At 38.9% G+C, this 12602-nt stretch overlaps 1 pseudogene; it reads right to left on the bottom strand.

Annotated features, from left to right (window-relative positions):
• Positions 1-975: 975 nt before the first annotated feature.
• On the bottom strand, positions 976-6118 carry LOC140711888 (keratin, type I cytoskeletal 18 pseudogene; annotated as a pseudogene).
• Positions 6119-12602: the final 6484 nt, after the last annotated feature.

Consider the following 12602-nt stretch of genomic DNA (forward strand, 5'->3'; position numbering starts at 1 on the left):
GCGCCCGGCCATTCTGTGTCTTTCACTCCTAATTTCAACTATTAACCCAGAACTGGAGAAATGTAACACGCCATTATACCACAAAGCATTTTATTATTTTTATTTTAGATTCATGGGGGTACATGGGCAGTTTTGTAACTTAACTATACTGCATGATGTCGAAGTTTGGACACTTAATAATTCCACTGTCCAAGTAGTGTACCTCATACCTGAGAAGTAGTTTTTCAAAGCTTGTCTTGGCTTTTTTTTTTTTTTTTTTTTTTTTAAGAATTCCCAGCATTTATTGTCTCCATGTTCACCCAATGTTTAGCACCCACTTATAAGTGAGAACATATAGCATCTGAAATACTTATATACCGCGCAATACTAAGAAACCACAGAAAAAGACGTTCTTTGCAGCAACATGGATGCAGCAGAAGGCCTTTATTCTTTTTTTTTTTTTTTTTTTGACTTCTGAACTTTTTAATTGACCTCCTGCTCCCCAAAAGGTACCCTGCTTCTGCTGGCTCAGACAGCACTTTGTTGCTCTCGGACAGCTCTTTGTCATCCACCCTCCGGTGGGTGGTTTTCTTTTGGATGGTTTGCATGGAGTTGCTGCTGTCCAGGGCATCACCAAGATTGAAGTCCTCGCCATCTTCCAGCAGGCGGCAGTAGGTGGCGATCTCAGCCTCCAGCTTGACTTTGATGTTCAGCAGGGTCTCCTACTCCTGGGCCTGGCGCTGTCCCTCTGCCTGGGTTTGTGCCAACTCTGACTACAGGTGCAGCAGGATCCCGTCGAGCTGCTCCATCAGCAGGGCGTAGAGGGCTTCCACGTTCCTCAGGCTGTCCTCCAAGCTGGCGGAAGGCCCTTATTCTAAGCAAATTAACAAATAACATGAATCTAAGATTCATGGGTACCTAGTTTAATTCTGTCTTTTCTATGGTGAATAGCGCTGCAGTAAACATGTGAGTGCCAGTGTCTTTTTGGTAAAATAATTTCTTTTTTTTTTTTTTTTGAGACGGAGTCTTGCTCTGTCGCCCGGGCTGGAGTGCAGTGGCCGGATCTCAGCTCACTGCAAGCTCCGCCTCCCGGGTTTACGCCATTCTCCTGCCTCAGCCTCCCGAGTAGCGGGGACTACAGGCGCCCGCCACCTCGCCCGGCTAGTTTTTTGTGTTTTTTTTTTTAGTAGAGACGGGGTTTCACCGTGTTAGCCAGGATGGTCTCGATCTCCTGACCTCGTGATCCGCCCGTCTCGGCCTCCCAAAGTGCTGGGATTACAGGCTTGAGCCACCGCGCCCGGCCAAAATAATTTCTTATTCTATGGGTATATACCCATTAATGCAATTAATGGGCCAAATAGCAGTTCTATTTTAGCTATTTGAGAAATCTTCAAACTGTGTTCTACAGGGGCTGAATTAATTTGCATTTCCACCAACAGTGTATGTAGATTCCTTTTTCTCTGCAACCTCAACATGTTTTTATTTTTGTTGCATTAACTTCTAAGGTGTTAGTTATAATTTTTTTTTTATCTAGAGCCCTGCGTCTAGAAGAGTACTTTCTACATGTTCTTCTAGGGTTTTAATAGCTCGAAGTCTTGCAGTTAAGTCTTTAAACTATATTGTGATATATTGTTTACATTGTGAGAGGTAGGGTTTTTTTTTTCTTCTGCATATGACTAACGAGTTTTCCCAGTATCATTTCTTAGATGGGGGGTTATTTTCTTTTTATTTCTGTTGACTTTGTCAAAAGTAGGTTGTAGGAGTGTAGCTTTATTTCAGGGCTCTCTCTTCTGTTCCATATGGTTTAGCTCTGTGTCCCCACCCAAATCTCACCTTGAATTGTAATAATCCCCACATGTCATGGGAGGGTCTGGGTGGGAGGTGATTAAATCGTGGGGGTAGGTTTTCCCATGCCACTCTCTGAGTAGTGAATAAATCTCTTAAGATCCGATGGTTTTATAAAAGGGAGCTCTTCTGCACATGCTCGCTCTTGCCTGCTGCCATGTCTTGCTTTCCCTTTGGCTTCCATCATGAATGTGAGGCCTCCCCAGTCACATGTAACTGTGAGTCAATTAAACCTTTCTTTTATAAATTACCCAGTCTCAGGTGTGTCTTTATTAGCAGTATAAAAATGGACCAATACAGTCTATATGTCTATTTTTTTACCAGAACCATGTTATACTGATGACTGTAGCTTGTAGCACAGTTTGAAGTCAGGTAATTCAATGCCTCCAGGTTTTATTTTGTTTGTTTGTTTAATGTTGTGTTGGCTATTTTGGCTTTTTAAAAAATTCTCCCGTATAAATTTTAGAATAGTTTTTTCCCCTAATTCTATAAAAATGGCATTGATAGTTTGATAGGAATAACGATCTGCAGGTTGCTTTAAGTGGCATGGACATTTTAATTATATTAAATCTTCAAATTCATGAGCACGAAATGCTTTTCCATTTATTTGTGTTTTGTCTGATTTCTTTTTTTTTTTGAGGCGGAGTCTCGCTCTGTTGCCCAGGCTGGAGTGCAGTGGCGCGATCTCGGCTCACTGCAAGCTCCGCCTCCCGGGTTCACGCCATTCTCCTGCCTCAGCCTCCTGAATAGCTTGGGACTACAGGCGCCCACCATCGCGCCTAATTTTTTGTATTTTTAGTAGAGATGGGGTTTCACCGTGGTCTCGATCTCCTGTACTTGTGATCCGCCCGCCTCGGCTTCCCAAAGTGCTGGGATTACAGGCGTGAGCCACCACGCCCGGCTGTCTGATTTCTTTCAGCAGTGTTTTGTTGTTTTCTTTGTAGAGATATTTTACCTCCTTCGTTTAATGTATTCCTAAGTATGTTATTTTTTTCTTTGTGGCTATTGTAAATAGAACTCTGTTATTTATTTATTTATTTTTACCTCTGAACTTTTTATTGGCCTCCTGCTCCCCAAAGGGTATCCTTCTTCTGCTGGCTTAATGTCTCAGAACTTTGGTGTGGTTGGTCTCAGACACCACTTTGTCATACACTATCTGGCGGGTGGTGGTCTTTTGGATGGTTTGCATGGAGTTGCTGCTGTCCAGGGCATCACTGGGATTGAAGTCTTAACCATCTTCCAGCAGGCGGCAGTAAATGGTGATCTCAGCCTCCAGCTTGACCTTGATGTTCAGCAGGGCCTTGTACTCCTGGGCCTGGCACTGCCCCTCTGCCTGGGTCTGTGCCAGTTCTGACTCAAGGTGCAGCAGGATCCCATTGATCTGCTCCATCTGCAGGGCGTAGCAGACCTCCACCTCCCTCAGGCTGTTCTCCAAGCTGGTCTTCAGATTTCTCATTGAGTCCAGGTCAATCTCCACGGACTGGACTGTACATCTAAGATCTGTGAGCATCATCTCAGCAGCTACAACCTTGGCGGACTGCGTGGTGACCACTGTGGTACTCTCTTCAATCTGCTGAGGCTAGTACTTGTCCAGCTCCTCTCAGTTCTTCCCAGCCAGCTTGTCGTATTAGGCCCAGATGTCTGCCATGATCTTGGCACAGTCCTGAGCTTTGGGGGCAACTACCTCCATGGTCAACCCAGAGCTATCAACCTGGGCTTACAGTCCTTTTACTTCCTCTTCATGGTTCTTCTTCATAAGGAGCAGCTCCTCCATGAGAGCCTTGATCTCTGTCTCCAACTGCAGCCAAGTGACAAAGCCCATGGGTGTCACTCTCCACAGACTGGTGCATGGCCAGCTCTGTCTCATACTTGACTCTAAAGTCATCAGCAACAAGATGGACATTGTTGATCTGCAGAATGATGTGGGCATTGTCCATATTATTTGTGAAGATCTGAGCCCTCAGGTCCTCGATGGTCTCGAAGTAATGGCTTGTCTCTGACCTGGGGTCCCATCTTCTGCAGGTGCTCCCGGATTTTGCTCTCCACTTTCCAGTTCTCGGTTCTCAGGCTCCTCACTGTGTCCAGGTAGGAGACCAGGCAGTAGTTCAGGCTTTGCATGGTCTTCTCATTCTGGATGCCTCCCATTCCTCTCAGACCCCTGGCCATCCCTGTAGCCAGGCCCCTGGACCCCATGCTGCCTCGGAAGCTAGTGAAGCAGGACATGGAGATCCGGGAACCAGAGCCCCCCATGCCTGCATAGATGCTGGCTGCACTGCTGACCATCTAGGTGCCTGGACAGAGCCCAGGGACCAGTAGTTGGTGAAGGTGGAGTGAGTGGTGAAACTCATGCTGTCTGGGGAGGAGAGCAAGAGGACAGGACTCAGGCTTTGCGACAACCAGAACTGTGTTTTAGATTTTGTTCTCAGCTTGAATGTTATTCATGTACAGAAATTCTACTCATTTGTGTATGTTAATTTTGTATCCTGAGACTTTGCTTAAGTCATTTTTTAGGCTTAGGGGTCTTTTTGTGACATCTCCAGTTTCCCAGGTAGAGAATTATGTAATCTGTGAGGATAATTTGACTTTCTCTTTTCTTATTTAGATCCCTTTTATTTCTTTATCTTGTTTAATTGCTCTAGCTAGTACTTCCAGAACTATGTTGAATACGAGTGTTTAGAGTGGATACTCTTGTCTTATTTTTATTCGTATGGAGAGTTCATCCAGCTGATTCCGTTCAGTATGATTTCAGCTGAAGATTTGTCACAGATGGCTTTACTATTTTGAGATGTTTCTTTAATGCCTAGTTTGTTGAGAATACTTTTATAAATATTGGATTTTTTGAATGCTTTTTCTGCCTCTATTGTGATAATCATGTTTGCTTTTAATCATCTTTATTTGATGAATCACATTTGACTTGCATATGATGAAACATTCTTGCATTCATGAACTAAAGTTCCCATGATTGTGACAAAATATTTTGATTTGATTATGAACTCAGCTTGCTAATACTTTATGGAGAATTTTTGTTTTAATGATCACCCGAAATATTGGCCTACAGTTGCTATTGTTGTTGTGTCTTCACTAGATTTTGGTATCAAGATGGTATTAGTTTTATATAGAGTTAGGAAGAAATCCCACCTTGATTTTTTGGAGTACATTCAGAGGATTAGTACTGGCTTGTCTTTGTGTATGTGGTAGAATTTGGTTGTGAATTCATCTGATCTAGGGCTATTCATGGTTGGTGGGTTTTCTATTACCAATGTATATATTTCTATTACTATTCTATAATGTATAATTTCTAATGCTAAATGTATAATTTCATTATACATTTTATTAATTTTTGCTGTGTTCAAGATTTTTGCTTCTTTCTGGTTCAATCTTGAGAGGTTATGTGTATCCAGGAGTTTATCTATTTTCTCTAAATTTTTTAGTTTCCCTGTGTGGAGATGTTCATAGTAGTCTCTGAGGATGTTTTGTATTTATGTGGAGTTAGTTGTGATTTCACAACTCTAACATTTAAATAGAAGCAGAATGGCCGGGCGCGGTGGCTCAAGCCTGTAATCCCAGCACTTTGGGAGGCCGAGACGGGCTGACCACGAGGTCAGGAGATCGAGACCATCCTGGCTAACACGGTGAAACCCCGTCTCTACTAAAAAATACAAAAAACTAGCCGGGCGTGGTGGCGGGTGCCTGTAGTCCCAACTACTCGGGAGGCTGAGGCAGGAGAATGGCGGGAACCCGGGAGGCGGAGCTTGCAGTGAGCTGAGATCCGGCCACTGCACTCCAGCCTGGGCGGCAGAGCGAGACTCCGTCTCAAAAAAAAAAAAAAGATAGAAGCAGAATAAAAGTTTGACACACTCCCTAATGATAAATCTCTGAAAAAATTAAGTATAGGACAAATGCACCTCAAGTCAATAAATGCCACATATAATAAAAAAGTGCACAGTAAATAGCATACTAAACAGGGAAATGTTGTAAGCTTTTACTCTGAAAGCTAGAACAAGACAAGGATGACCACTTTCTTCAGTCTTACTAAACATAGTACGAAATGTCCAAGACAGAGAAATTAGAGAATAAAATCAAAGTCATCCAGATTAGGAAAAAAAGTTAAATTATTATTATTTGCAGAAGACATAATCTTAAGTATAGAAAAGCCTAAGACTTTACTAAGAACTACTAGAAACTAACAAACAAATTGATTAAATTTACAGAATACAAAATCCACATGCAAAAGTCAGTAGCATTTTTGTAAACAATTAACTATCTCAAAATAAAATTGAAAAACAATCCTATCTACAATAACTGTAGTAACTATACTTTGAGATAAACGTAACCAAAAAGTTGAAACACCTTACATTATAATCTCAAGAATATTAAAGTAATACATAATACACAAATGAAAAATATTATGAATTGGCATTAATATTGTTAAATATCTGCATTATACAAAATGATTTACAAATATAATGCAACCTCTATCAAAATATCAGTGACAAACTTCATAGGAATTTAAAAATATATATCTAAAATTTATATGGTACCACAGAAGACCCTGAATAGAAAAAGCAATCAAACAAAACAAAAAAGGCCAAAGGTATTACCCTACCTGGATTTGAAATATGCTACAAACCTATAGTAACCAAAACAGTAGGGTACTTCAATAAAAAAGGACACATAGGCTAATGGAGCAGAAGACAGAAATGAGAAATATATTCATATACTTATAGCTGATTATATTGACAGCCTTTTAGGGATATGACAGTATCTTCAATAAATGGTGTTAAGAAAACTTTATAGCCACATGCAGAGCAATAAAATTAGACCCTCATCTCACACCATATAAAAAAATAAAATAAATTAGGTATTTAAATGTAAGGCTTGAAATTCTGAAACTAGTACAAAAAATAAACAGTGAAAGCCCCATAACATTGGTATGGGCAGTGACTTTCTAAAATTTAATCTCAGAATCCCAGGGAACCAAAGAAAAAATAGAGGAGTCAGATTACTTCAAATTAAAAAGTTGCTGCACAGAATCTGATACAATCAACAGGATAAGACAACTAAAAAATGGGAGAAAATATGTGCAAATTATACATGTGACAGGGGTTTAATATCAAAATATATAAGAAACTCAATTATAGAACAAAAAACAAATAATACTAAAAATGAGTTAAAAGCTTAAATATTTTTCAAAAAAGACATAGGCAAGAGATATAAAAAATGCTCAATATCAATTATTACCAAGAAAAGCCAAATAAATAAATAAATAAAATTTAAAAAACTATGATTATCAACTCACTTCTGTTAGAATGACTTATTCAAAAGAAGAAAATATTAGTAAAGGTGTGAAGAAAAAGGAATGCTTGCACATTGTTGGTTTGAATGTAAATGAGAACAGCCATTATAAAAAACAAAATAGGCCCGGCACAGTGGCTCACGCCTGTAATCCCAGCACTTTGGGAGGCCGAGGCAGGTGGATCACCTGAGATCTGGAGTTCGAGACCAGTCTGACCAACATGGAGAAACCCTGTCTTTAGTAAAAATATAAAATTAGCCAGGTGTGGTAGCGCATGCATGTAATCCCAGCTACTCGGGAGGCTGAGGGAGGAGAACCGCTTGAATCTGGGAGGCAGAGGTTGTGGTGAGCCAAGATCACGCCATTGCACTCCAGCCTGGCAACAAGAAGCGAAACTCCATCTCAAAACAAATAAACAAAAATAAATAAATAAATAAAAGAGAAGTCTCAAAAAATTTAAAATAAAACTATCTTATAATACAGCAATTTTATTATTGGATATATATCCAAAACAAATAAAATCAGAATAAAAAAATATTTGCACTTCTATGTTGTTTGCAACACTCTTTACAATTGCCAAAATATAGAATCAACAGTTCAACATCAAATGAGTAAATAGAGACAATATAGTAGGCTGGGTGCAGTGGCTCATGTAATCTCAGCAGTTTGGGAGGCCGAGGTGGGTGGATCACTTGAGGTCAGGAGTTCAAGGCTAGCTTGGCCAATATGGTGAAAACCCATCTCTACTAAAAATATAAAAGTTAGTTGGCCATGGTGGCATGTGCCTGTACTCCCAGCTACTCAGGAGGCTAAGACAGGAGAATTGCTTGAACCCGGGAATTGGAGGTTGCAGTGAGCCAAGATGGCACTACTGCACTCCAACCTGGGCTACAGAGCAAGACTCCGTCTCAAAAAGAAAAAAAAAAAAAAAAGACAATATGATATATGTAAACAATGGACTACTACTTATCTTCAAAAAAGAAAATTCTATTATTTTCAATCACATGGATTAACCTGGAGGACATCACATTACCTAAAATAAGCCAGGCACATAAAGATTATTATTATTTTTGTGACATAGTCTTGCTCTATCGCCCAGGCTGGAGTGCAGTGGCACGATCTTGGCTTACTGCAACGTCTGCCTCCCAGGTTCAAGAGATTCTCCTGCCTCAGCTAGGACTACAGGTGCCCGCCTCCATGCCCAGCTAATTTTTCGGTTTTTAGTAGATGGGGTTTCACCACATTGGCCAGGCTAGTCTCAAACTCCTGACTTTGTGATCTGCCCGCCTCGGCCTCCCAAAGAGCTGAGATTACAGACGTGAGCCTCGGCGTCTGGGACAGAAAGATTATTTCATAATTTTACTTACACATGGATCCTAAAAAAATGTAATCTCATTGAAGTAGAAAGTAAAATGGTGACCACCAGATACCAGAAGGGGGGTTTGGAAAGATGTCAGTCAAAAAATACTTAATTATACTTGAATAGGAGAAAAAATTTCAAAAGATTTTTTTGTACAGCATGGTGACTATAGTTCATAATAATGTATTTATATTTTTGAAAAGCGCTAAGACTATGTCACGTGCTCTCACCACAAAAATGTTAACTATGTGAGGTAAAGCATTAATTATCTAGAATTAAACATTTGACAATGTATACACACTTCAAAATTCATGTTTTACAGAATAAATATTTATTACAGATAATAACTGCATAAAAGACACTAAAAGGGCAGTTGTTCTTTATGGTCTCCTGACTGGCCACTCTTTGAACACAGTAAACAAGTTTGTGAGCAAACTAATAGGATATGTTTCAATCAAAAGCTGCCATGATCTCCAAGTTTTCCAGAGAAAATGATCAAGAAGTTGGCTACAGTTAGGTGACTAAGAATAGAAACTCTAGACTGAACTTCACCCACTAAAGAAACTATATAAGACTGAGAAATTTTTTCAAATTGTAATATCAATATAAAAAATAAATATTATTCCAAATTGTATATCCATGAGGTCATTTTATTATTTTACAAACTTTAACATTCACACTTAAAAATAGAAGATTCTGCATGGAAACATTAAGTTGTGCTATATCATAGAAAATTAAATTTAAAAAAATTCACTTACCATTAGCTCTTTTAAAAAGTTAATTTCTGAGATATATTTTTTAGCAAATATTTGCCACACTTTGTGTAAGAATTTAATATTTTTCTTTTACAAGAAGAGAAAAAGAACACTAACTGACTTAATCCTCTCACCTGTGGATACTGAATGCCTTTTATCTTAATTAACTGATCTGAAAGTTGTATTGATAAGCAAACTCTCCAGTTAATACTAATTGTTTAGCACATTAAAAAAACAACTTTCTCATCAAAACCTACAAAGTACCGTGTAAAATGACATGGCATAAAGACAACAATGAGAAAACCATAGCATAATACAGAAAAAGAAGGGCTGTGATGCATACATAGCTGGAATACACATAATAAAACAAAAGATACTTAGAAAATAAAGGAAGCATAATAATGGGAGACTTTAACATCCCACTGTCAACATTAGACAGATCAACGGGACAGAAAGTTAACACGGATATCCAGGAATTGAACTCAACTCTGCACCAAGTGGACCTAATAGACATCTACAGAACTCTCCACCCCAAATCAACAGAATATACATTCTTCTCAGCACATCGCACTTATTCCAAAATTGACCACATAGTTGGAAGTAAAGCACTCCTCAGCAAATGTAAAAGAACAGAAATTATAACAAACTATCTCTCAGACCACAGTGCAATCGAACTAGAACTCAGGACTAAGAAACTCAATCAAAACCGCTCAACTACATGGAAACTGAACAACTTGCTCCTGAATGACTACTGGGTACATAACTAAATGAAGGCAGAAATAAAAATGTTCTTTAAAACCAATGAGAACAAAGATACAACATACCAGAATCTCTGGGACACATTTAAAGCAGTGTGTAAAGGGAAATTTATAGCACTAAATGCTCACGAGAGAAAGCAGGAAAGATCTAAAATTGACACTCTAACATCACAATGAAAAGAACTACAGAAGCAAGAGCAAACACATTCAAAAGCTAGCAGAAGACAAGAAATAACTAAGATCAGAGCAGAATTGAAGGAGATAGAGACACAAAAAACCCTCCAAAAAAAATGAATCCAGGAGCTGGTTTTTTGAAAAGATCAACAAAATTGATAGACCGCTAGCAAGACAAATAGAGAAGAAAAGAGAGAAGAATCAAATAGACGCAATAAAAAATGATAAACGGGATACCACCACCGACCCCACAGAAATACAAACTACCATCAGAGAATATTATAAACACCTCCACGGAAATAAACTAGAAAACCTAGAAGAAATGCATAATTTTCTGGACACTTACACTCTCCCAAGACTAAACCAGGAAGATGTTGAATCCCTGAATAGACCAATAGCAGGCTCTGAAATTGAGGCAACAATCAATAGCCTACCAATCAAAAAAAGTCCAGGACCAGACGGATTCACAGCCGAATTCTACCAGAGGTACAAGGAGGAGTTGGTACCATTCCTTCTGAAACTATTCCAATCAATAGAAAAAGAGGAAATCTTCCCAAACTCATTTTACGAGGCCAACATCATCCTGATACCAAAGCCTGAGAGAGATACAACAAAAAAAGAGAATTTTAGACCAATACCCCTGATGAACATTGATGTAAAAATCCTCAATAAAATACTGGCAAACCAAATCCAGCAGCACATCAAAAAGCTTATCCACCATGATTAACCGGGCTTTATCCCTGGGATGCAAGGCTGGTTCAACATATGCAAATCAATAAACATAATCCAGCATATAAACAGAACCAAAGACAAAAACCACATGATTATCTCAATAGATGCAGAAAAGGCCTTTGACAAAATTCAACAGCCCTTCATGCTAAAAACTCTCAATAAATTTGGTATTGATGGAACGTATCTCAAAATAGTAAGAGCTATTTATGACAAATCCACAGCCAATATCATACTGAATGGGCAAAAACTGGAAGCATTCCTTTTGAAAACTGGCACAAGACAGAGATGTCCTCTCTCACCACTCCTATTCAACATAGTGTTGGAAGTTCTGGCTAGGGCAATCAGGCAAGAGAAAGAAATAAAGGGTATTCAGTTAGGAAAAGAAGAAGTCAAATTGTCCCTGTTTGCAGATGACATGATTGTATATTTAGAAAACCCCATCATCTCAACCCAAAATCTCCTTAGGCTGATAAGCAACTTCAGCAAAGTCTCAGGATACAAAATCAATGTGCAAAAATCACAAGCATTCTTATACACCAGTAACAAACAGAGAGCCAAATCATGAATGAACTCCCATTCACAATAGCTTCAAAGAGAATAAAATACCTAGGAATCCAACTTACAAGGGATGTAAAGGACCTCTTCAAGGAGAACTACAAACTACTGCTCAGTGAAATAAAAGAGGACACAAACAAATGGAAGAACATACCATGCTCATGGATATGAAGAATCAATATTGTGAAAATGACCATACTGCCCAAGGTAATTTATAGATTCAATGCCATCCCCATTAAGCTACCAATGACTTTCTTCACAGAATTGGAAAAAACTGCTTTAAAGTTCATAGGGAACCAAAAAAGACCCCACATTGCCAAGACAATCCTAAGCCAAAAGAACAAAGCTGGAGGCATCATGCTACCTGACTTCAAACTATACGACAAGGCTACAGTAACCAAAACAGCATGGTACTGGTACCAAGACAGAGATATAGAGCAATGGAACAGAACAGAGCCCTCAGAAATAATACCACACATCTACAACCATCTGATCTTTGACAAACCTGACAAAAACAAGAAATGGGGAAAGAATTCCCTATTTAATAAATGGTGCTGGGAAAACTGGCTAGCCATTAAGTATAAAGCTGAAACTGGATCCTTTCCTTACTCCTTATACAAAAATTAATTCAAGATGGATCAGAGACTTAAATGTTAGACCTAAAACCATAAAAACTCTAGAAGAAAACCTATGTAATACCATTCAGGACATAGGCATAGGCAAGGACTTTATGTCTAAAACACCAAAAGCAGTGGCAACAAAAGCCAAAATTGACAAATGGGATCTAATTAAACTAAAGATCTTCTGCTCAGCAAAAGAAACTACCATCAGAGTGAACAGGCAACCTACAGAATGGGAGAAAATTTTTGCAATCTACTCATCTGATAAAGGGCTAATACCCAGAACCTATAAAGAACTCAATCAAATTTACAAGAAAAAAAAAAAACCCCATCGAAAAGTGGACAAAGGATATGAACAGACATTTCTCAAAAGAAGACATGCACACAGCCATCAGACACATGAAAAAATGCTCATCATCACTCGCCATCAGAGAGATGCAAATCAAAACCACAATGAGATACCATCTCACACCAGTTAGAATGGCAATCATTAAAAAATCAGGAAACAACAGGTGCTGGAGAGGATGT

This window comes from Chlorocebus sabaeus, chromosome 6 (assembly GCF_047675955.1).
Source record: "Chlorocebus sabaeus isolate Y175 chromosome 6, mChlSab1.0.hap1, whole genome shotgun sequence".
Taxonomy (NCBI): Eukaryota; Metazoa; Chordata; class Mammalia; order Primates; family Cercopithecidae; genus Chlorocebus; species Chlorocebus sabaeus.